Below are 26285 nucleotides of genomic sequence, written 5' to 3' on the forward strand. Positions count from 1 at the left end.
CCTCTTAAAGTGTGGTGACCCAAACTGAACTCCTGCTGAGTCAGTAAGGAGTAGAATAAAAGTTTCTATTAAGATACCTTCCATATGATGCTCCTGTTTATTATGTATATATAACAGGGGTTGGTAACATATGGCCACAAGCTGGATCTCCACAGAGCCACTAGATCTGGCCCACAAAGCTGGAGAGCTTTCTTTGTGTTTTTGCACCTGCATCCACTTTGGAGCCAGGCAGCTTTTAGCCCATGCTGTTGCTACTTCTCCCTACCCTCTAGCTGTGGCATGGGCCCAGATTCCAGCTAGGCAGCTTCCAGCTGTGCCAGCACTAAAGCCAGGAGGCAGGGATGCAGGGAAAGCAAGAAGAAGTTGCAGCAGCATGGACATGGTTTTCAGCTGTCTGCCCTGGCATAGCTCCCCACTGGCTGGAAGATGCACTTGCTGTCATGGGAGAAGGGGGCCTGGGAAATATAATATCTCAACCAGTCATGTGCTCACCTTACAGTAGGATCATCTAGAAGTGTACTCCTAGTACAGGTTGCATTTTTCACTTGCATTTGTTCACCAAATTATTCCAGGCCAAGTATAATACTTTCCATTTGTTCTTATGGAATTGCATCCTATTTCAGAAAATCTCTTCAGTTTCTAAAAGTTGGTTTGAATTGTAATCCTCTGCTTCAGAGGGCTTGCAATTCCTTGGAATTGTCTGCATTTTTAAGAAGTGTATTGTTTATTCCATCATCCAAGTCATTAATGAAAATATTGGATAGTACCACACCCAGTACAGACCCCTAAGGAATCCCACTTGGTACTTACTTACAGTTTTACAACCAGTCTTTGACAGCTACTCTTTGAATATAATATCTCAACCAGTCATGTGCTCACCTTACAGTAGGATCATCTAGACCAGGACTGTTCAACTGGCAGCCCACAGGCTTCAAGGGATTCAGTTGTGGTCCCTGGGTTTTCACCCAGCTCCTGATCATTGCTTTAGCTGCAATAGCATCCCAAGTCTCTTGGGCTCTCCCTTCCTCCTTCATCTGCTGCTTCCTGCTATCACCCCAAGTGGTGGGGCAGTAAAGCACAGAACAGGGAGCTGATGGTGAGTCCAGGCCATGGGGATGATTGGGGCTGTGTATAGTATGGGAGATGGTGGCCCCAGAGAGCATTGTCGGGGAGGGCTCATAAGGGAGCATGTTGCAGTGGGGGGAAAGGAGGACTCACACCTGCACAGTGTAGCTGTGTGCGAGGGATATGAAGCACAGTAGTGAGGGTGGACTGGTGGCCTATGACCAGTCTGGTGTGGCCCTTGGGGGCCTAGAAATTGGATGACACTCATCTAGACTGTATTTCCCCAGCTTCTTTATGAGAATGTCAATTGAAACTATGTCAAAAGTCTCATTAAAGTCAAGATGTATCACATCTCCTTCCAATCACATTTTCCCCCCCATCAGCAAAGCCTGATGTCCTGTAATACAAAGAAGTTGGGTTAGTTTGAAATGACTTATTTTTGAGAAATCCCAGGGACTCTTTCTTACTACCTTTTTACCTTTTAGGTATTTACAAACTGATTGGACTTTCCATTACTGGGAGTATTCAAGAAGAAGTTGAACAATCACTGGTCAGGGGTGATATTACAGTAGTTACGGTTGTGTTCCACTCTGGGTATTTCCCATGATTCTGGGCTTTGCTGGTTGCTGCATGGGCATGGGAGAAAATTCCTAGTCTCCCCCACCAGCTGCTACAGGTGTCAAGGTTTCTTTATGCCTTCCTCAGAGGAATTGGGTATTGGCTATAGCCAAGGCTGGGGATTTTGACTAGGGTGTGTCAGTGCTCCTCTTGGGACTTAAATCTGGAGATCCCTGTCTAGAGGGTCTTGCACCTCTGCTCAGGGCTAGACTGACTGCCATATTTAGGTCAGGAAGGAATTTTGCCTCATGGTTAGATTGGTATAGACTGTGGAGGTTTTCCCCTTCTTCTGTAGCCAGCGGCATGGCCCTCTTTCTGCAATTCTTTGCAACCTTTACAGCAGCAGGATGTTTACTGCAATGGTCCCCTTGCTTTACCTGTGGCATGTTAGGGTGTTATGTTTTGTGTTGTGTCATGACTGACTGTGTAGTTTTGCTAAGAATTTAGACAGTGAACTCATGTAGGATGGTTTGAATAGGGATGATCTTGCGTCAGGTAGGGGGTTGGACTAGATGTCCTACTGGAATGTATGAGAGTAGGATATCTACAGTCCTACTTCTCTATGGTTCTGTGGTTCTGTAATTTTTGGTCCCAATATCTTTCTGGAAGTTGAAGATAGGCTAACTGATTTGGATATCCCTGCTCCCCTCTCCCTTTTTTCAACAACAGGCACTGTTCTGGACCTTTTCTAGTCTTCTGCAACCTTGCCTGTCCTTCCCAGTTTCTCAGTGATAATCACTAAAAGATCTGAGATTGCTTCAGCCAGTTTCTGAAGTACTCTAGGGTGAATTTCATGGGCCTAGCTCATTTGAAAAACATTAACTTGTCTAAATTGTCTCTAACTCACTTTCACCTCTAATCCATTCTTTTTAGTCTTTCTTGCCTCTTTGTCACAACCTTTTTATGGAGACTGAAGCAAAAAACAGTGTTAAAGTGCTTTGGCCTTCTTAGTATCAAGTATCCAGGTAGCAGCTGTACGGTCCAATACATGTTCCAATACGGGATCCCTGACACATGGAAGATATCGAATTTTAGCTGATTTTAAAAAAAAATTAAATCTTCAAAATTTCCCAAGCAGGAAGCAGCTTTGACCACCTGAAACCTGAGATACTGCTGCTGACTTTGTCTGAGGTAATTTGCATCATCACAGAGCCTCACAGGAGAGCTGAGAGACTCCTTACCAGCTAAGGGCTGCCTGCCCGTAGGAGTTTTCCATCTATTGACTCCTTTGTGAAATCCTATGAAATATGAACTTTCATTTCTACCCAGGAGAACTTTTACAGTCTTTTCTCTGATGCCTGATGAAGGGTGTTTGCGCCCAAAAGCTTGCAATTAAAGACTTTTTTTTTTTTGCAAAAATCTTGTTCATCTAATAAAAGATATCACCTCTATCACAAGCCATGATTGTTCTGGTCTTCTTAGTGTCATCTATTATTAATTTTCCTTTCTTCTTGAGCAGAGAATGAACTCTTTCCTTGGTCTTCCTCTTACTACCAATGCATTTGTTTTCTTGATACCCTTTATGTCCTTACTAGTCATGCTTTGGCCTTTCTGATTTTGGTCCCACAGGCTTGTGCTATTCTTTTATACCCATCATTAGAATTTCCTTTAGTTTCTATGTTTTGTATGATTCTTTTTAAATTTGGGGTCAGTGAATAGTTCATGATTTAGCCAAGTTGGTCTGTCACAACACGTTGTATCTTCTTTTCATAGTGTTATATTTTGCACTTATAAAATTAATATGGTCTCTCCTAAACATCTTTTCCCATTACATTTACTTCTCACAGGATTTTACCTACCAGTTCTTTCAGTTTATATAATTAATTGTCTTTATTCTACTATTTTCCCTCCTTCCATTAGAATCATGAAGTCTATCATTTCATGATTATTGTCACACAAGTGCTCTCCACCTTGACATTCTTAACTAGTTCCTCCCTGTTGGTCAGAATCAAATGTACAAGAGACACCAGTCTAGCTGATATTGCCTCTACGACGAGTTCTGATTCCTTTTACCAGGCTAGCTGTACATTCTGCAAACACTCCACAAGCTTGTTGGACAAACTTGGTCTCGTTAGACTACTTTCCAGGCAAGTATCTGACATTTCAAGTCAGTAGTATCACCATATTCTGCCTTTTTGATAATTTTGTTAGCTGATTAATTATTTTTTAAAAGCATCATCCACCGCAACCCTTTCTACTTTATCTTTACTCAGAGACTTTCTACAGGTCTATCTGCAAGGGGTGCTTGGATACAGCCCACAGAACCATTGGATCTAGCCCGTGGAAGTTGGTCTTCAGTGGCATTCAGCTGCAGGCACTCTCCTCCATACTGCTATAGGGCCAAGCATTGAGAGTGGCTTTGTCCTAGTGACTGCCTCTAATCCAAAGTGGGGTCATTCTGGCATGCGGCCAGAAAAGGTTGTCTACCCCTGTTATACTTAATTCTGCACTTCATAGCAAGTGTATGTATAAAGCAACACTTTTTCCTCTTTTTTCCTTCCCCATCCTTTCTGAACAATGTTACCCTTTTATATCAATTTTCCAGTTATACAAATTATTTCATCAAGTCTCTGTTATGCTTGTTAAGTCAATTTTTATTATGCACTAAGGCTTCTAGTCCCCCATTTATTTCCCGTATATGTCGGATTATCATATAGATGTCTAAAAAGTTTAGCAGACTATTATTTCCTTTCTTTCCCTCCTTTCACTTTACTATGAACACCATTTTCTTCCCAGTTTTTAGGCTCTATCCAGGTCACAGTGGTTCAAACCTACCTATTCACTTATGTCCCCCAATTTGTATCCATCCTACTTCAAAGCTTTCCTCACTAGGTTAACAAAGCTATGATAACCTTCTTTAATCATTAGATGGACCCCTGTCTCTGCCCAACAGTCCTTCTTCTTGGAACATCATATAATACTCCAATCATACTAGATAATAAAACCTGAAAGGCTGCACTGAAGAAGCAGTAAAGTATATGTGAGAGCAATCAAGATCAGTTGTAAATGCAACACTTTAACATGCTATTCTATGGGGTGGTCACCTCAGAATGCTTTATAAATCTTCATGTTACTTTAGAAAATTGTTTTGAAAATTAGGACTGCATAAAAAAGCATTGCATAAATTGTAAGAGTAAAATCCCAGCTTCAGAATGTTCTGACTTGGGCAAGAACTTTTTGTTTTGTAGCTTTTTATGTGGTAAATCCTGAGACAGAGAGAGGATTACAGAAATTTCCTTCCTGTATAAAGATATTCCACAAGTCATCTTACCATTTTGAGCAGTTTATAATGAGATGTTTTAGGTTTTCATTGTATATTCGTTAATAATTTGTTACCTGTAAGCACTTCATTTTTTCAGCATCTAGAGAGATTAAGTTAATTGCATTGCTTGATTGGCCAACAATCTAATGCTCTCTACACATTTTAGACAAAAAAAACCCCTTCTTCATTAATGCAACATTTAAAGCTGTCCAGTAGCAACATATTCTTTTCCCAAATGTCACGTTTATTAAAACTCAAACTTACATGAACCAGGAAATGAAAATTCAGGACTGTGTATACGAAGTCTTAACTCTGCCAGAGGAATTACTTGCAAGAGTTTTGTTTTGTTAGGTGCTGCTGTATTAACAGTGGATGGATTGGCTGGCATAGTCCAGCAGAGTGGTGATTATGGCCCCAGGTGAACTGGGAAGTCTCAGTGCTTGGGCAGAGAAGAGTGTTTGCCTCTCTACCTGACCTCCCCCAAGTGTTTAATCAAAGGCAAGAAGTGCATGTATACCTTGAGAAACACAGTATGCCCCTGGTGGGATATAAATCTAATAATAATGATATTTTCAGCACTTCACTGGGTGGGTTGTGTCAGTTACAGAGGTGGAGCTTTTTGCCTGGGGGACTATGAGCAGTTAAGTGGGAGAGGAATGTGATTTGTGCATTTAGTGATGGGCACAGGAAAGAATAATATTGATGGCACAATGTGCATAAAGATGATGGGGTTGTAAAATGGGCCAAACAGTAAGGGCTTTGCTAAATGTTATACTTAGCACATTATATTTAGATCTCAGTGAGTGCATCTGCACAAGACACTTTACTGCACAGTCAATTAGTCTAGTAAATTAGATTAGTCTAATCTAGTAGATTAGTCTAGTGATACAGTAAAACGTCACTATGTAGCCATGCACATCAGCTACTCTGCATTAAAACAGGCTAGAGTGCTGTTTTCTCCTACCTGTAAACAGGGTTCAAATTACATTCCGACTCTTGGCAGGGGGCTGTGGCGATGATAGCCAGAAGGAGCTGCCACCTGAGGCGGGGCAGGCCGGCGGGGTGGAGTTCTTGTCTCTTATGGGGGAGCTCAGCCTCTCCAAGCTCCCCCATAATTCAAACCTGGCTGTAAGTACAGGTAGTACATTTGCTATGCATTAGCTAATGCACAATAGTGCACCGTTACATAGCTAACTGGGAACCAATTGCTTGCAGTCAACACAGGCAGCAGGGGATATGAGAACTGTCCCCTCCCCCAGGCAGCTGTCTAATTCCTAGTCCCTGCTCTGATCAGCAGATAGCTCTGCTACAAAGGAAACAGAATGAGCAACTGAACATCGTTGTGCCACCTTGGCTGGCAGTAGGAGGGAATGTAGACACCAACTTGCCTTGGCATCTTCCTGAACCCTACATGTGGAAACAGATTTCCAGTATCAGATGGACTTTTCATTCCATCCAGGAAGAGCACGCAGCAACTGCTGCAGCGTCCTTAGCCTGACGAAGGGTTTTTGAACCCGAAAGCTTGCTTAATAACTATTCTCCAACCATTTGGGTTGGTCTAATAAAAGATATCAAATTCACCCAAGGAACCTTGTCTGCCTATATCCTTAGACCAACACGGCTACAACCTAAACCCCTGCTTCCAGTATCAGTAGCACTCATACTGAAATACGAGTGATAGTCATTCAGATAGTCAGTCAATCAGTCAGTCAAGCTTTCTGTGCATTAATTGCATGTATAGATGTGCCCAGTAAGCACTAAAACGAGGCAAAGTTTTTTGAGCAGTTGCACATTAATATAGATATAAATATAGATCCTAGTATTGCACTGGGTCTTGAATGAACTCCCCTATGGTCTCAGGGCTAATACCTAAAAATCAGCTGGTTAGTGGATTGTGGGTCCCAGCCCTGGGACCACAATTGATTTGTATTATCTCCAGGGAGCAGTCCTACCTTAAGGCAACACATGTTACCTAATGATAATCCTGAGATAATCCTCTCTGGAAAAGACATAACAGACATAACTTTGCTACCATATTAGAGAGTTTAGCACATGTTATCTTGCTTCAACACTTGGACCATAACATTTTAAGTGTGGTTAACATGGGCTAAGTGTAACATGTAACAACCCCTTAAGATTAAACAGATATGGTACTCTTTCTGTACAGTTGGCTAAATGTTTGACTGTAGGCTCTGTGAATTCAGAGTAACCTAAAACAAGTCCCCAGTGATGATAAATCTAATCACCTTCAGGTTTTTATTTCTGGTGATCAGACGAGCAATTTTTTAAATTTATCAAGCAATGTTCAAGTATTACTGCTGTATTTCTTTATTACTATAAGACTGATGTAAATTTACATGCAAATTAGGTACAGCCCTCTGGCTCTTGGCAAGTTGCCACTGCAGCCCTTAGTATTGTCCCTAAGTAGACTATTCTGTATGGGAAAATCATCAGTCATCCCAAGATATTGTAGGAGGATAATTTCCCCAAGATAAATTGCGTAGAAATGGCACTGTATATTCTACAGACTGTAGTCCATAGCAGTACACCAAACAAAATAATTATACCCCAAGGATCAGAATTCTTTTCTTCCCCGTATAACTAAACTGAAATAGTACATTAGAAATTGGATTTGCATCTTCTTGTAGACTATCCCTACTCACATCCTTGGTTACTTTTCAAAAACAGTAAGTCATGTTTTGTTTTGATGCCAATGGCCTTTATGAAGGCAGGTTTAGCAACTAGTTACAGCAGAGGACAGAGATTTAATAATGTTAGGGGTCTCCTCCAAATTCTGTCAAGGCAAATCACTCAATTCCTATGTGCATCAAGGTGTCCTGATGCAAATTGTCTATATGTTGTTTTGCCCAGTGGTACTGTAAAGCTTCATGTATATAAACTGATTTGAGATCCTTGGATGAAAAGTGCCACTTAATCACTTTTTTTTTTTATTTCTGTGTAGGAAACTCCTTATAAATACAGCAGATCATTTATCTTGACTCACTGTCTGGTTGAATGTTGTTTATATACGAAGAATGGTCCAGATTAAATATTATTTCTAATGACCAAACTGGAGAAATAAATTATTAATCTGTACAAAATATTTTGTCGAATTACTATACATGAGTCGCTACCAATTCCTGCTGCTTACTGCTTGATTGCTTGTTTCAGTGAAATGTTAATCATGCTTCAGTGGGTGGAAAGAGTTGATAATGAGTTAATGTGCATTTCTGGGATATATGTCAAAATGATCATTTAGCGTATACTATTTATTTTCAAATAGCTATGTTGATTGAAACAGCTATGGAACAAAATGGCATGTTAGCATGTGGCAATAGTTGATAATTATTCAAAAGTTATTTGTTTTTGTTAATGCATCAACAATGCTATTTTTAGCATCCAGTGGAAAAGAAAAGCCCATAAGGGCAATATGAAAGAAGCCAATGAACTGAAGGAGCTTGTGCATCAAGTTTGAAATTTTTTCTCTTAAGAAAATTACAATGTCAGAATCACTTCCTCTCACAAGAACTTGAACATGTTCCATTTTCAGCTTGGTTGATGTCTATTAGAAACAATATGCTTAATGATTACAAAATCTGCATTAGATATGTACCACTACATATAACCTGCTTTAATATGAAGGATCACTTGAACCATTTTATATAACCCATGGGTATGATTACAGTGGAACAGCCATTCCAAAGTAGCCTCTAACAGTGAGCATGAAATATCTTATATCCGAACTTCTGAAAAATTTAATTTTGTGTGTACAAATGAGGTTTACACATTCAAAACTGAAAAATGCCTGACCAAGCCATTTTTGTATGTAAAACCTGAAGTTCTGAATCTACAAACCTGACAAGTGGGATGTGTTTAGTAAGGACATTGTATGTTGGACTTCATTTTGAAAATGTGTCTAGGTAGTATCATAGTAGCTAGGGTCAGGAGGGACCTGAACAGATCATCTAGCCTGACCCCCTGCCACAGGCAGGAATGAATGATGGGTTCACAAGAGCCCAGACAGATGATCATCCAACCTCCTCTTGAATTTGCCCAAGGTAGGGGCAAGGACCACTTCCCTGGGAAGTTGGTTCCAGATTTTGGCCACCCTAACTGTAAAATATTGCCTTCTGATCTCCAACCTAAACCTATTCTCCATCAGCTTATTACCATTGTTCCTCATCACCCCAGGTGGTGCTGGGGAGAAAAGAGCTCTGCCTATTTGCTGTTGATCTCCCCTGATGAGTTTGTAGGCAGCCACCAGGTTGCTGAGGCTGAACAGGTTCAGTTCCCTCAGTCTCTCCTCGTGGGGCCTGTCCTGCTGCCCTCTCACCAAGTGGGTAGCCCTCCTCTGAACCCTCTCCAGGCTGGCCACATCCCTTTTGAAGTGCGGCACTCAGTACTGGGCGCAGTACTACAACTGCGGCCTGACCAAAGTCACGTAGAGGGGGTGTATCACCTCTCTGGACCGGTTTGAGATGCACCTTTGGATGCATGACAAGGTATGGCTGGCCTTGCTGGCTGGGGTCTGGCATTGGCAGCTCACGTCCATCTTGGAGTCAATAATGACTCCAAGATCCCTTTCCGCCTCTGTGCTTTCAAGAAGGGAACTCCCCAGCCTGTATGTATGCATGCTGTGGGTTCCTTCTCCCAAGGTGCAGCACCCTGCATTTGTCTACGTTGAACCCCATCCTATTCTCGTCTGCCCACTTTTTTAGTCTGTCTAAATCTATTTGCAGCCCCTCCTTCCCTTCAAGTGTGTCCGCCTTGCCCCACATCTTAGTGTCATCAGCAAACTTGGACAGTGTGCTTTCCACCCCCTCGTCCAAGTCACTGATTAAGATGTTAAACAGTGCAGGCCCGAGGACTGAGCCCTGGGGTACCCCACTGCTCACATCTCACCAGGTTGAGTACAACCTGTCCACCACTACTCTCTGGGTGTACCCCCTCAGCCAATTTTTTACCCATCCAACTGCAGGCATCAATGCCACAGTCGCTTAATTTATTGATGAGAATGGGGTGAGAGACAGTGTCAAAGGCCTTCTTAAAGTCTAGAAAGACTACATCTATGGCGACACCATCATCCAAGGATTTAGTTACTTGGTCATAAAAGGCAATAAGGTTAGTCAGGCAGGACCTGCCTTTGATGAACCCATGCTGATTGCCCCTGAGCATGATCTCCCCTGCAGACCCTCCACAGATGTGCTCCTTGATGATTCTCTCCAAGATCTTCCCGAGCACTGTGACAACAGATGGCTTTTTCAGCTATAAAGGACTTCATACATTATATAGATTGTGGTAGCATTCATACTCTTAAGTGCTTTTGAAACCCAGAAAATAAGTCACTGTCCCAAAAATCAATCACTAATAAGAAAGGAGTTAAAGGCTCATGTCAGAGATGTTCATGGTACCCTGGAAATGTTTCCTACCCTCTAAGCTATGCTGCTGGTTGGTTTTATTTCAGGAAGTTGGGAGGCATTGTTGGTATCCCGAAATCCTCTTGTCCAGTTTGGGATTAAACTGGGATTAAAAAGGTATGTCTGCATATTCGTTAATGCACCATAATTACAGTGTATTAAGTTTAGTACCTATAATGACAGGTACTAATTTATGCATCATAAACAGCACTACTGTGCATTAGCACAGATGAACGCTTTTTTTAGTGATGTTAGTGTGCATTAGACTAAATCTACTGCACATTAGTGCATTAGCACAGGCTTTGCCTGCTGCACCAACATGTAGTAGATTTAGTTAAATGCATTCAAAGCATCTCATGTAGATGTGCCCAAAGACATTGGAACCCAGGTGATGGGGGTAGGTGCTATAGGGCCATGGTATGCGGGGGAGACTTCAAAATGTTAAAACATTTAAGATTTTTTATTGTAAAAATGGTGTTTTGTTTTGAAATTACTCAAATGTAAAACAAAGATTAAAAATAGGTTAAATAGCCCGTACTAGATTTTTAAAAAATATTTTGAGCCAAACAAAATATTTTAAGTTTTACCCAAAACAAATGCCTTGGGGTTTCTTTTTCATTACAACTCTTCCTCACCCCAACCCCCAAACACCCAAAATTTCCATTTTGAGTCCATACGAACTGACTTTTTAAAAAACTAATAAACTGAAAAATCTATTATTCACACATAACTGTACTGTCAGGCAAGATGATGAATAACCTCAGATGTTAGGAGTTGTTGGAGTCTCATAGTTCTCCATGTTGGTATCCACTTTCATTCTTTCACATTATTTGACCACAAGCAGGGAGATTCTTATTTCTCCCAAAGCATGTCTTCTTGATGTGTAATACAAGGAAAGATTTCTTCAGCCAGACCTAGTTTTTAATTATGTTCTTTTGACTGGTTCTGAGTCTGCAACTGTAATAGCATAAGCTCTATGTGTTTATTTTAAGCCTTCCTCAGTCAAGGCTAGTCCATAGACTGAGAAGTAAGAACTCAGTCCTTCCAGTAAAATCAATGTAATGAATCTTTTTGACTGCAATTAAGTTACGATTGGTCAGAAAAGGGCATATCCTCAGCCCCAGAATCTACCTCTACATTGGCACCAGTTCTGCAGAGGCACAAAGTGCTATATCATGGCCTGCACAACAATCTGCTAACTTTTTTTTATAGCAAGTTTTAATTACATGAATTATGCCATACCAAGTGTTTAATCTTGCAGAAGGAGGAGGCTGAGGGCTGGCTCCTGCACGGCCAGCACATGTCCAGACGCTGGGCAGCAGCTCTGGCCCCCAATGCCAGGGAGCACTGACCCAAGGCAGGCCTGTTTGTTTAGGGAAGAGCAGGTGGGTGGGACTGGGTGTGCAGTGCTCTCACCTCACACAGGGGACATATTGCCCCTTGTGCATGGTGGGTGATGGACAAGAGCAACAGGCTGACATTGCTGGCAGCTCAGCTTTGCAGACAAGCTTCCCTGCTGTCTCCCAGCAGTGAGGTGCCCTGGGGACTGCAGAGTCCTTGCCAAGGGGTTGGAGCTCTGAGGAGGCAAACAGTTGGCCGGCCTGGACAACACAAGACCTTAGGGCCCTGCCACTGTGTCTGTGATGCTGGGACTTTGCAGGGAGCTTGCTGTTCCCCCAGCCTTAAATGTCTGTCCCTGAGCATGCCCAGAGCTGCCTCCCTATCAGGCCTCCACTGGCCACACCTGCTCCCTCTGCTCTGCAGGGCACCCAGCATCACCTTCGTCTCCTACAATGTCTATACTCGACCACTTCATTGTCATCCCTCCCCTGTCCCAGGCTGGTGGGAGAGGGGAGGGAGGGGAGATTAACCCCCCCTTCCCCTTAGGCTACTATGTTTGGCCATGCCCCCCCACTTCTGCTAAAGCAGCAAGCGGAGGTTGGTGGGGGGAAGTCTGGCAAGGGCTGCTTCCCCCTTCTCCCTTCAGGCAGCTGGGGACCATGCAGGGCAGGGTGGGAGTTTAAACCCGTCCCCAATCATATTCAGCAGCCTATGCCCCTCCCCACCTCTAGTCAGCTTCCCTTCAGCCTTGTGGAAGGGAGGGCTCACTCTAGTGCCCCCTGGCTTCTAGCCTGAGCCGCTGCAGGCATGTGGCTGCATTTCTGGAATCAAAAATAAATGTCTATTCACTTGCAAATCGGTTCAATCTATGCAGGTTAAACTAACCTGCAAAGATTGAATCAATTCAGGTTCGGGCTTTTTGAACATTTGTACTTAGCCCCAGTGGCAGACAAGGATTCTACCACTGAACCACAACAGTGGGTTGACTGCAGATATGTGGATCCAGAGCAGTACCTAGTGGGTGGATCTACATGTGCAATTAATATGCTTGAATTTTCTGTGCAGAAAATTCCTTTTGTGTTTATTTTGCTCCATCAGTCTTTATGAAGGGCTGCTTCTGCCCTGCCCCCCTGCAGCAGCCAGAGGAAGCTGTGGGCTCCCCCAGATGCCAGCTCCAGGCTGGCAGGGGTCATGGGGGATTAGTCCCAACCTTTGGAGGGTGTTGGGGAGCAGTCCCAGCTCGATGGACAGCTCCATCTCGGACATGGGGAGATCAGGTTGGCCCTGTCCCTTGCCACCTAGGCCAATCAGAAGCAATTTGCTCCTAGTCAGCATCTTTATGTGCAGTATATAGTGCATTAGTTAATGCACCATTTTTCCAGCACCTATGGTACTAGCAAACAGCGCATTAGACTAATATACTGCATAGTAATTGCTGTGCACATGTAGATGGTGATGTTTTATTGTGCTTTAAATTAGCCTAATGCTCAATAAAGTGTCTTGTCTAGATGCACCATGTGAAGCATTCATAATACATGACCTGTTTCCAAGCCGTGCCAGAGATACCACCAGACAGATGTATCTGAAACATTTTTTCCAATTCAGTTTCAAAAATATATATTGTCATTATGAAAAGCTCTCCTCATAACTAGTTGTGAATATTAACAGAAAAATATTTTTAATTATGTGTTGTTCCAGAAAATCTTAATTTCAGACACAAACCCAATCATTATGCTAATTACCAGCAAGACAGCAAATAAACCCAGGTTTCCAGACTCCATCTAATTTAAATTCTGAGGACCAAGTAATAACACAGCCTACAGTCACTAATGATCAAAGCCTACCAGCTTTTGATAGGATTCTACCAACTACATTTTGAAAAGGGATAAAAATATTATCACAAAAGGCTATTTTCAATCTGGGAAAATACTTTGTACTTCTTTATTGCTTTTCAGTCAAGGCTTCCAAAGACTTTTTCATATATTTATGTCCTTGTCCAGTATGGAAGTTGTAGCATCCTGTTAAATATGAGGACATTGAGAAGTATAGAAGTTAAGGGCATTTGCACAAGGTCACATAGTACATCCAGGAAACAATCAAAGAATAGAACCCAGAGCTCCAGACTACTAGCTCTTTCCTCTTGCCTTAACAACATCCTTCACCTCAATAACAGTTGAAGGATTTAAACAAATTTGGTTGCAGATACTTGATTCTATGGGACTTCGTGATTAAATACCTTTTAAAAATGTGACCCAGGGCCTTTTTCTTTATTTGTAAAGTCTTCTGTAATTGTTAACATTCATAGTCACTCACAGCTTCTGAACCACCATAACTATTAGATTAATATATATTTTAAATTGCTTGCATGCAACATCAAAAGGCAGAATAATTTCTGAGATATTAAAACCATTTCTAAACAATACATCTAAGCTGTTAAATTCAAACAGAAGCTACTTTACACGTATTAATTTAAAATGAAGGTGCATATGTCACAGAGATGTTAGCAGTTATTAAACATGAAAGGTATTTTTGCGCTGCCATGGCAGACAGCAGTAGACTACTCTAGCATTTGGCAAGTCCAAGGACAGTAATGTGTTCATATAAGAAGAATCAAGGTTATAAGGCTTTTGTAGAAGCACTTGTAAAGTTCACCCAGCTTCCTTAATTGCTAGTACAAGTCTAACAGTGCAGCCTGCAGCAGTTGGACCACTACTGCTCTGCTTTATTGATCCTTGTGATTCAGTGTTTTTGCTCAGAGGCATAAGTCAGCACTTTTAACAGATCAGCACAATGGTTGAAAGATCAATCATTATTTTTCCTTCCTGATCCATTTTAATTGTGATATCAAAGACTGAGTAATCTTTTATCAGGTTAGAAGATGTATTTCAAGCCGGGGAAAAAATTATATCATAAGAGCAAAAAGACTCTGACATTTAGGTCTAAAGAAAAATCTACACCTTCGGTGAACTGACCTGAAAGGAAGTGGCCAGTGATGCTAAACTTAATTTAATCTATTACAGCAAGTAATTCAATAAATAAACTAGCCTGCTTCCCTCACCTCTCACTTGGCAGCATTTTAGAACTGGAAGGCAAACTGTCTCTGCAGGACAGTGGAACTCCAGGGAAATTATTAAACTCAGACTCAGAGTCTTTGTTTTGACATTCAGGAATGACCTGGAATGCAGACGAGTTCTGGAACTTGTGACGATAGGTGTGATTTATATTCCACTTTTAAAAAGAGTTTCTAGTATTCACCAAGTAAGAAATTTCAAGGATTAAAGAAAATGAGCACATGTCATTTCAGAGTGGCTCTTCATCTTTTGCTAGACATGACAAAATAGGAAGTAGTGATGGTGAAGACCTTTAAAATGCCTGCCATTGCAAGATTGTTCCTTGCTCTACATTTTCTAGAGCTTTGTCCAGTATGACTTCAAATATCCAAGGTAATGGCACTTTTATTACTTCCCACTAGACATTATTCTATAACCAAATGTCTAAGGTCTTGGTACTAAATCTTCTGTGAAATGAACCTATGTGCAAGGAGACAGGGGGAGAGAAAACCTTTGCTAGGCTCCCTGCATTGAGAAAAAGCTACACCAGAAAGATTGCACTTTATTAAGCCCTATCGTCTTTTCTGGCTAACAACTACCATATTTACTCAAATATAAGACAAACTCCCACTAATTAGATTCTATATATGGAAAATTTATAAATTTGATATAATTAGATTTTACGCCTAAAAAATTATCAGAGATTTGCCTTGAATTTTCCCCTTCTCATTGCTACAGCAGGAAAAATAAAACTGGGGGGATCAGAAAGCCACTTTAACTTCTGCCCCACAACTTCTTCCCCTGCAGCCCTTTTCCCAGACCCAGCTATCCCTGAGCATATAGAACAGAAGAACACCTTTGAAATATCTAGTCTTGAAATAATCTTGATTGTAGCAAGTTACATATAATACCTATAGACTTAGTTCATCCAAAAATTATGCATTTTCCTTTTTTTTTTTTAAATGCTACAAGTTTTATCACACACATTCCAAAAAAAACAAAAAAGAACCCCCCACCACTTTTTAGTGGCACGTTAGCATCTACTTAAAGAGAATAGAAACTATACATGACAGTAGTCGAAAGCCAGGCTAGCTTGTTGGGCTGGGTCCTAGCAAAGACAACAACAGTTCAAGCCATGGTGACCCCAAAGCTCAGCACCACTCAGTATGTGTATGTACTGCAGAGACCCGCCACAAAGCATTCATGTGCTAATTAGCTCCCCACTGATGACTGGAACTGGGTGTTCTTGTCACAAATCCTGGGATCCTCCAAAAATGTATATGCAGTGAAGAATAGGGCAACCTGTTCTGGGTTTACCTCATGGTGGGTAGAGCCACACTAATCATGTGTGACAAGCTGAGAGAGGGGCTGACAGAAGAGTTCTGCATAAACTGTTTCGGGTCCCATTTGATGATATTTGCCAGACATTTAAGGTTGGTGGACTCCCCCCTCCCCCCCAGGAATAATTGGAATTAGGAAAGAAAGGCACAGTTCAGCTCTGGGAGTGAAGAGGAGGTCAGAATGTATGCAAAGTAGTGGTTCACCATGACTTTGAAAAGTATTGGCTCTAAGGGGAACTACACTCAATAGGCATTGCCACATATCTTATTCAAATAGACTGAACTAGCCTAGCATTCCCATCAGCATCTCAGCCTTTTTAGCATTAAGGGAAGGAGTCAGAGCTGGCTCTAGTTCTCCTGGTGCTAGTCTGGTATTGTAGTATCTCCAAACCTGGTGCTAGTTCCCTGCTGAGAGAACAACTCACAATTTTTAAGGGACACACACATACACACACTTCTATCTGTATGTTTGTCTCTGTGGGTCATGTGTTTTACAGCCATGCTCAGAACTGGCTGCATTTAATTAAATTCATGGTCCATTTCAACTACTGAGCACATACTGCTTTTAGAAGCAGTTCAAAGATAGGCAATATCTCTAATGTGCTTTCTTTGTATGCAAATGTAAGATGAGGGGCTTTTTCCCCATGTTGACTGGGGAGAATAAGCCTCATCTTATATTTGAGTAAATACTGTATTTATCCAGAAATAACTTTCTTCTCATTAGAAACAGGCTAATGTGTATGCCCCACCTCCTTGCCCCACCCTATTCAATACACCTTTGAATTCCCTTTCTAGTCTCACTTAGGCTTTATCATCCTCCCTTAAACCTCATGTAGACATCTTAACAGACAATAGAGTATAACATGACTGAGGAAAAGACGGAAATTCAAAGGTGGGGGTTTACTTCTTTCATTCATCTTAGGGGAAACAATCTTACCCTTTATTAGGATATTGGGTCCCATCATAAGCATATCACAACTGCTGCTACCACAGCAAGTCCAAGCAAGCAGCCTTTTGTTTTAGCAGATACTGAATTTTCTTTCCAAGGTTTTATAAAATGTTTATGTTTTTATGTACTACAGGTTTCTCCCCAGAAGCTGTGGATGGCTAGAATTAGGGAGTTCCATAGGGACTACTGCCTCTGTTGTGGCCACTGTCGCTACCAGACCAACAGAGTTTTATTGGCATTGGTTGCTGGTAACTTGAGTTTCACTGGAAAAGGAGGTTGTAGGAGTTTAGCTGTGGATTACTTGAGCAATTCTAAGCTAGCCTACCAGTCTGAGTAACAGGGCTTGAGGAAATGCTGCCACATTCCCAGGAGTTTGGTTTATGTTCTGAGAGCAAGGGAGTGCATGGAGAAGGGATTTGATCCAAAGAACAGCTGGAATAATTCTGGAGCTCCAGTACAGGGATTTGGTCCAGAGAGCAGCAGCACTCATCTAGGAACTCCAAAAATGAAACCCCAGCTCTCAATCTGTTTACAGAAAACATGAGCATCAGTGACTTCAACAAAGGGTTCCTGCAAGGAATAGAAATGTTAGGTAAGGGCTGTTGTAGCTATTAATCTAGTCTGTGAGCCCTGTTTGGTGTCTTTTGGTGCTCAGACCAGGGAACATTGTTATATTGCATATGTAAACTCCTACAGGGATCTCCTCTTTGTATTACCCCAGACATAGGCTGTCAAAATTGTCTATTTGGCACAAGTGTCTCATTCTACATTTAACTGGGAGTGCAATATTCATCCCTAAGTATGCAAAGAGGCATTAACATACATGCATCAGATAATAACATGTCTAGCCACTCAATTTGAAAGCACAAATATGAAGTAATGAAAAAGCTACACTGGTGCATTAATGGGTAGTCTGAAGCTGGGACTGTGCGGCAGAATGAGTTCATTAAGAGGAGAGTGGAAAAGGTGTATGAGGGAATAAAATAATTAGGAAGAAAGTGTCAGCACATAAGGCAGGGGAGGCAGAATGCAGATTCAGTGGGATGGGAACACATAGCAGGTGTTTGGACGGCAGACAAGCAATATTAGATGATTTTGTGGCAGCCCAGCAGTGAAATGAGGTCACGCTGCAGGCAGAGTCAATTGAATGCACAACGTTAGGTGTCCTGAAAAATTAAGATGTATAAAAAAGATAAGTGATTAGAGGAGGAGCTGACAAAATTGCTGAGATGGATGAAGCTGAGTGAATGGAAAAGAAGAGAGAAACAGAAAGGGAAGAGAAGAGGAGGAAAGAAAATGCATTAGTTTACTTGATTTTAGTAAAAATTAGTTTACTAATTTTTTTCAACAACTTTTTAATAGAATCTTCTAAGGTACGCTCACATGGTGAGAGAGAGAACCCTAACTGTACGAATATGAGGACATTTGTGCTGATCTAACTTTATATTTCAGTCCTATCACTGCAAGATGGAGCTGAGCCAGAACAACAGAACCAGATTATTTCCAACTCTCAGGAAAGTTCTGATTTTGATCTACCAATACATAGAGTTTGGCTGTGAACCAAAACCACAGGAATGAACACAGCTGAACTTTGATATTCAGAATCTATACTCTATAGTTCAGTGAAATTGTTTTTAAATAATACTATTATTCACTAAAAATTGTAGTTACAGGTCAACTGAAACTAGTCACTGAATTAAGTCCAAACTTGTGAAAAAAATCATACTTTTTCTTTTAACATTTTCTAAATATTTTGAGTTATTTCAAAAGTGTCTAGAGATCAAACATAGCTGCCTGTACTTAATGAAAAGATAAGTTGCCACCCCATAATAAGCAACATTTAACAAATGTTTAACTTCATATTAAACAAAACATCTCATTTGACCCAAACCTGAATTTTATTTGGTGGTTTGTTTTGGGTCAATTTCAAAGTTATATTTTATTTTTCCAGTTTGACCACTGAACCAGAAAATCAATTATCTCCATATCTCTGCTCAGGACTGTTTGTCCTCAATATAAAGGAGATAGCTACATCTTTTACATTTCAGAAGTTATTCATTTTTTACAGTTTCTGGGCTACAGACCTGTTCTGTCCCTTCCAACCTGTCTCTCTGCTTCTTTCTTTATGGAAAGGGCTAGCGTCACTAGAGCTGACTAGGAAGTTTTTGATTACACATTTTTTCTTGTTTTTATTGGAAAAATGTGGATTTTGCCAAAACAAAAAATACATTGTAGGAATGTACCTCTTAGTTCTGACATGAAAGATTTCTTAGATCCAGGATGGAACTTCAACTATATGGCTGGAAGAATTGGGAGAAGCCTCCTAGTAGCCAATAGCCCATGGCTGAGGTGTACGCAGCTCGCTATGGAAAACCCAGCTTCAAGCTCCTGTTCTGCTTCCTTTAGACCATAATGGCTTATTTTGTCCAGATGCATAGTGGCTAAGATGTAGAAATCTTTAAAATATATTCATAGGACAGGGAATCCATTTCCTGCCTGGCTCATCTCCTCACTCTGTTTCCTAAGGGATCACAGAACTTTTTGCCTCTTTTTCCTGGAGGGATGCAGGGCTTTTCCAAGGGTAATTTTTGCCCGCTTTATTTGTTTGTATGTGTAATTATTTCCTGTTTGGAGTTCCATCTTCATTCCTCTCCATTTTTCTTTTTTCAGGTTCTTTTCTTTTGCCCTTTAAGCTTCTTCTCACTTCTGTTTTTGTGTAGTAAGGCAGGGTAGGGTGGCACATGGCTAGCTACCTCTTTCTAGAAAGGGGGAAAGGAAACAGATGAGCAGCCTGTGGTCCCAGTGTCACACAGGTGAGGTGGAGTCAGTACAGGCAATGCTCCTTTAGTGCCTGATAGAGCTTTTGCATATTGTGCACAAAGTAGCTGAGACAGGGAGAGGAGAGATGAAATACTGGTATACAGGCAACTGTGACCGACTCTGCCAGTACCTTCTAGCAGCAGGGGAATGTCCTTAGCTGCTCTGACAGCAGACGGGAGGTTAGCTTGAGACGACTAGCAGCCAGGAGTGAATTTGAAAACTCAGGGCAGGCCAGACCAAAATAGGACAGCTGGCATGAATGTCCTGTAATTGCATAGACACAGGTGTTTGCTTGTTTTAATGAAGGCCATCTTCTCAGTAGTGCCTGTGGAGAGGCAGGCAAGCTTGCCTTGTAAAAGCACAAATAATCACAACACCTTCTGCCATCAGCACACATCTATGAATCAAACTATCAAATGCCTATGAACAATGAGTAACTAAGTAAACTGCAGTTTGCTCACAGAATGACCAGAAAGAGAAAGAGGCTACATTCTTGGTGGAAAATTATGTGCTGAAAATTACTCACTGAGAAATGCCAGTTTCCTGTGAACTACTATACAGTAATCGAAGGTGGAAAAGGAGAGCTAGAGAGCACTCCCACTGCAGTGTAGTACACCTGACTTCCATCAAAAGGCTTCCTTTGTGAAATCGGAAAGATTGTTTGGGGCATAGTTGCCCCAGGTTAGTGTGGCTTAACAGTGATTCAAGAAGCAGACTGTCCTAATAGCTATTTAGAAAATAGCTTATATTTATTAAGAGGTAGGTGAAGCAGGCTGGAAAGGGAAAAAAATCTAACTAAAATAAGTATATCTACTTGGATACTAAGATAAAAGGATACATTTTCTTCATGTCTCTTGGCCACTTGGTGCTATTACTAGTTCTTTGTAGGAGCTGTTTGCAGCTTTACACAAATGATGCCTTTAATGGCTATTCCACAGTATCTCAAGTAATTCAATATTCAGAGGGTGTCAGTCTGCTGCAATTAATTCTGCAGAACAAGATCCCCCACATTTTATTGTCTGGGGAGCAGCCACTGGAAATACACTCCATTTTTAAGGGCAAGGCTGCCTTTTACAGTAACCGTATCCCTTTTTGACCTGCCAAAATTCAATGTCCTGCAGGTTGTTTCCATTAGGGGGAGAAATTGATGATAGAGTCAAGTCTTGCAATCCCATTTATTTACAAAAGCCTATTTCCCTGAAAACGGCAGGAGTCAAACTGCAGGTGGTGACTTGAACACTCACAAAAACAGTCCCTTTTTTAGCCAATGCTCAGCCCCAAATCTCTTCTTCAGCTTTGTCTCAGGGTCCTGCTACAAGTGCTACTGTGTGTGTGTGTGTCTTCTGTGTTTTTACCGTCTTCTCCAGTCAGTCAAGACTCGCCGCTCATGTGTGCCTTGAATGTACAGTACCTCTATTTTGGGTGGCGATATATGCCTGGGTTCAAAGCTGCTGCTGTTTCAAGAACCTGGTTTCATAATGGAGCTTAATCATTTCTTGGAAATGAAGGGCAACTGTTACAAGCCCTAGTTTTACCAAGATTGACCTCACTCATACAAAAGATTCACTGTGAAAAAGCTACAACAACTGGGCTCTTAATGAATACTGTTCTAATCATGTTCGTTATAACAATAGCTTCTTCCAATCCTTGGAATGGTGGTTCCCTAGAGACGCTGTTGTGCTGGAATGCAATGTATTATCTTGTTAAAAGACAATTATAATTTGTGATCAAAATAGATAAGAAGGGTTTTATTTGAAATTATCTGCCAGCTAGTCCTCAGGTTGTAAGGGCAGAAAAAAATATGGGGGACTGATATTTCAAAAGGAACGCAGGACAGTTGTATTGGTTAGGCAGTTTGTATCCCCCTCCTACACAATATAATTAGTTTTCACTCATAGATTCCCCCCTAAAGATTACCTGTCCAAAATCTCCTTCCTGCAAATATTATTTCAGAATTCAGTGCTTTCTCATGATTCCTGTTGACTCAGTGGGAATCCTTGTGGTTTTTTTAGGATGAGGTCTAAAGGTGCATTAAAAATACAATACAGAGATTTAATTTTATTGAACATGCTCCAAAAAGATTCTTTCTTGCTGTGTCTATATTGCCCTTCCAGAAGAGTATTTTTTTCCCTTGGTAAAGGGAAAATAATTTATATTGTAACACAGCTTGAGTATTTGATAAACTCCAGCCTGGAATTAGTTTGTATTAAAAACATAATGAACAAACTCCTGAAAGAAATTGCAGAAGTTATCCACCCTGTGGCAAGTACTCTTGATTCATATAAAGGTTTTGCTTCAAATAATAAAGTGGAGCAAGATTTACTTTTGTGCTGAGATGCTGGGAAGTTTTGGTGGTGAAGGCAAATCGTTTCTGTCACTACAACCTGTTTCTATCATAACACTTAACTTTGTCATCTAGGTACTTCTGTCCTCCACTGGAAAGTGTCTGAGCACCTCTGAAGTCTTTGAAAAGAGAAAAATAATAACAGTTTTTCCTCGCAGTTCTTTTCAGGTTGTGGGTGATGCTGCTTGATTCATTTGTGGGTTTTTATGTGGGAGTGTTTTTTGTCTCTCTGAGTGTGAATTTGACAAATTCATCGAGGGGAAATCTAAGCCAAAAGAAATAGGGTTTGCATTACGTTCTGAATGTGACAGTCTGATCTTTTTGCTGGCATGCTCCGTTCTCTTGGTGCCGCTCCTGTCAATGTTCGAAGCCTACAGGGCTCACCAGCCCCTCCGTATTTCTATAGCTCTATTTAAAACAAGCACAACGTAGCTAATAAGCTAAAATGCCTTTTTAAGAAGTGGTTCATGTTTATTGCATGATGAAGAGAAAAAATAGCACTTTAATTAATATTAACAATTGAAAGAAGATTAGAGCAAAAAATACCCTATTACCACTTTCTGTAATCCACCTATAATTGTGTACCAAGCTATCAGTGAAGCACTTAAAACCTTAAAAAGCTTTAGTAAGCACCAGACAGCAATTGTCTGCTCCAGCATCTCAGAGGATTGGATGTGGATATAATCCACCTACTACTGTCTTTTATTCTTTCCTCGTAATATTCCTTCCATCCCTTGAACTTTTTGATAGTTTTATAGATTTGATTTCCAGAGCATAATAGGTTGTAGCCTAACATGATATGTGCATTGCTCATGTAGTACCATGCATAGTTATGCTGAGAAAGTTTGTAGGAAGTAGCTGAAATAAGAGTGTACTTAAGCTTGTTCCTTTCAGGCCGATAGGAATTTTTGCTTCAGCGGGTGCCGAATCAGGCCTGAATTAAGCAAGTGTGTACTTTAGTTGTAAAAGCTTGTTCTTTCACTTTTTTAAAGATATAAATAGATACCCATTTATATAATGTATATGTACACACACACACACTTTCTCAGAGTAAACTACTGGGCAGATCTTCAACTGAAGAAAGTTATAGATCCACTCACTTCAACAATCTGCACCTCCATCTTGGAGGCAGAATATATTCTAAACAAGTACTATAACATAATAGACCTAAATTACGCTTTGGTTAAATGCAAAGACAACTGAAGATGAATTAAACAAATGCATGAACTACAAATTCTTTTGAAACACTTGATGGAGGAGAAGAAAAAGTTGATCTGACTCCCAGTAGCTCGTGTCACATATTATTGGAGACAGTAAAGCTCTGTAGTAAACTAATTAATTTCACTCAATTTTGACAGACTGCTTAAATCAGCTTAAAGTGTCACAGCTGAATAAACCCATCTTAGAGTTTATGATTGTTTCCTTTCGAAGGACTTGCTCATATGCCTACAATAGCTGAAACAGTGCACTGAGAAGAACCACTTATAACAGTTATTTAATTAAGAGCAGACAATGGTAAAAGTTCTTGTAAGCAAAACGCTATGATGTTTTAAAGAATCGTAACATCCCAGTATTTTTTAACTTACTGTGTTTTCTAGAGCCAGAGTATTGATTTGAGAGTTATGGTTCTGTAAACTGGGCAGGGGCAGAGGGGTTCTATCCCAAATTTGAACATCTACTTAACTTAGCAAAAAACCTTTGTTTGAACCTTAATTTTTATGCACTGTAGGTCTCAGCCGTATAAATAGTTAGGGACACAGTCCATGTATACGTATTCACTCATATGCAAAAATGAAGTCTATTTCCGACCTATGGGGACTTTTTACCATCTTGTAGCATCTACACTTTTCCCAGAGCCTGATGAAGGGACTTTGGTTCCCGAAAGCTTGCAGAAAAAGACAGTTTTCTTGCCATTTTCCAGTTGGTCTAATAAAAGGTATCATTTTGGAACCAAGAGTTCTAGTTTTTTGTATGTCTTTTTGTCTCAGACCAACACGGCTACCAAGTACACCCCATATTCCCTCATCACTTTTTTGTGAAAACTGGGAGCAACATTGTTGAAGTTCAGGTCTATGGCTTTAACTTTTGGCAATGGTGCTAAGTCCTTTCCCCTGCCCCCATATACACCTGCTATTGCCAGCAGCTCACCTCCCATAAGTTGAACAGCCCACACTACCTTATTCGTCCTCCCCATATTGGTCTGACCACATTTGCACAAGAGATTAACTTGTGGCCATTGGCAAGAAAACTAGACGTGACAAATACTAGTCTTGGTTATGCTCACTGAAGTGGTAATGTTGTAGTGGCAAGGGGGCTGCTTGATTGGGCAGTCTTTTCTAGTTCTAATTTCTGTGATTCTGTTAAAATACATATTTTAACATGCAAACAATAATAGCATCTAAAAGACAATGCTTTTATGTTGAAACCCTCCAAAATACAAATATCTAAAATATAGATGTAGGGCTAGTATTTGTATTATTATCTTAATCACTGTACTGTTCTCCTGATTCTCAGGATGTAATCCTATTAGTTGATCTAATTGATCTGTTTAAATTTTCGATTTACTGTGGGCCTCCCATTCATTGAACACCCTGGGAAGCTGCACCCTGCCTAGCAACAATTGCAGTATCAGGCAATATATTTGTCATTCCCAGTTGTTTTTGCCGCTGGATTACTTAAGAAGGTCATTAGTTTCACAGAACACTAGATGAAAAAGCCATGCTTATTTTTAGTGAAAGATGGCTTTTGTAAGTTTGTATCAGGACAATAATTTAGTTACTTAGAGTGGGGAAATAGCATCATGGCTAAAGGGAAAATGTGAAACCTCAGAGAGTAAATAAAGGAATTACTTATTTTGGCTCATTGTTCTTGGTCAAGTAGGTTATTGCGCCTGTAAGTTTCATTTAAAATAAAGCACAGCAGGAGTAAATGGCTAAGCAATAAAATTATGCACCAAAGGGATGCTTATTGCTTTACGTGGTAAGCAAAGATACAGCATGAATTCCATAACGTATTGGAGTGCATTGAAGGTTTACCTCTGATTCCTTTGGTGCTAAAATTTCATTCAGGATCCTATCCTTTAAATAGTTTATGACTGAGTATGAAGTCACAGGACTGAAGAAGATGCAAGAGAAGAGTAACAGTGTAAGAAGTACAGTAAAATCAGAGAGGTTCCTCTGAGAGACTTCATAGTAGCTCCTCCACTTGTACATTCTCTTTTTATAAATAATTTTTATTGGTTAAAGTGCAATGAGTGAAAGGTTCTAAAAGCCATTTTTCCTGGTGTAGGGAATGCTGAAAATGCTGTGGTAACATTATTTCAGTTAACTGAAAAGTTGTTATGGACAGCCAGAATCCTCTCTCTCTCTCTCTCTCTCTCTCTCTCTCTCTCTCTCTTTCCCTTTTTTTTTTTTTGACTTGCTTACTCTCATGTAGGTATTTGTCAGGACTTACAACAGACTTTACAGTGCTAGGTAATTTTCTGCATGTGCACCTGTTGCTGAATGCATGAACTGAATCTGTTGATCAGTGCTGTGGTGGGATCAGCTTCTTTAAAACCAATTGGAAAATGTTATTAATATGAAGCACTTGATTTTGATTTCACGAACACCAGTTCTAAATAACTTGGTATTGACATGAGGTCTGAATTGTGCCCTAAAAATGCATCTTCACCCTTCTGTGATCTGTTGTATTAGAATGCATTGCATTTGGAGAAATCAGAAAATGCAATCCTTTTTTTTTATTTTTCTAAAATGAAATTATAGACCAGCAGCATCCAGTTTCCTGGGTTTCTTGTCCATAAATTAAATTGCAAAATGACTTTAAAAGACTGTCCACAAACCACTTTCATCCTACTTCCTTTAAACACTAGTACAGAAAAAAGGGTAAGGAAAATGCATTTTCAGTATAATTAAATATAATGGATCTCAGTTTTGTAAGATCCAAGGGTCTATCAGTGAACTCCGAAATGGCTGGCCATTCACAGAGTAAGTTATGTCGTTTTGCTTATACTGGGGGATGTCCTGCTTGGAAACATTTAATAGCAGTATGTCAAAGGAAAATATATATTTCTAAATGAA

At 40.5% G+C, this 26285-nt stretch overlaps 1 protein-coding gene across 4 annotated transcripts in view; it reads left to right on the forward strand.

The window, feature by feature from the left end:
• The window catches only part of C6H10orf90 (chromosome 6 C10orf90 homolog), a 252619-nt gene that overhangs the window by 61749 nt on the left and 164585 nt on the right, over positions 1-26285 (forward strand). The gene's annotated exons all lie outside the window — the stretch shown is intronic.

Source organism: Alligator mississippiensis, chromosome 6 (genome assembly GCF_030867095.1).
Source record: "Alligator mississippiensis isolate rAllMis1 chromosome 6, rAllMis1, whole genome shotgun sequence".
Classification (NCBI taxonomy): domain Eukaryota; kingdom Metazoa; phylum Chordata; order Crocodylia; family Alligatoridae; genus Alligator; species Alligator mississippiensis.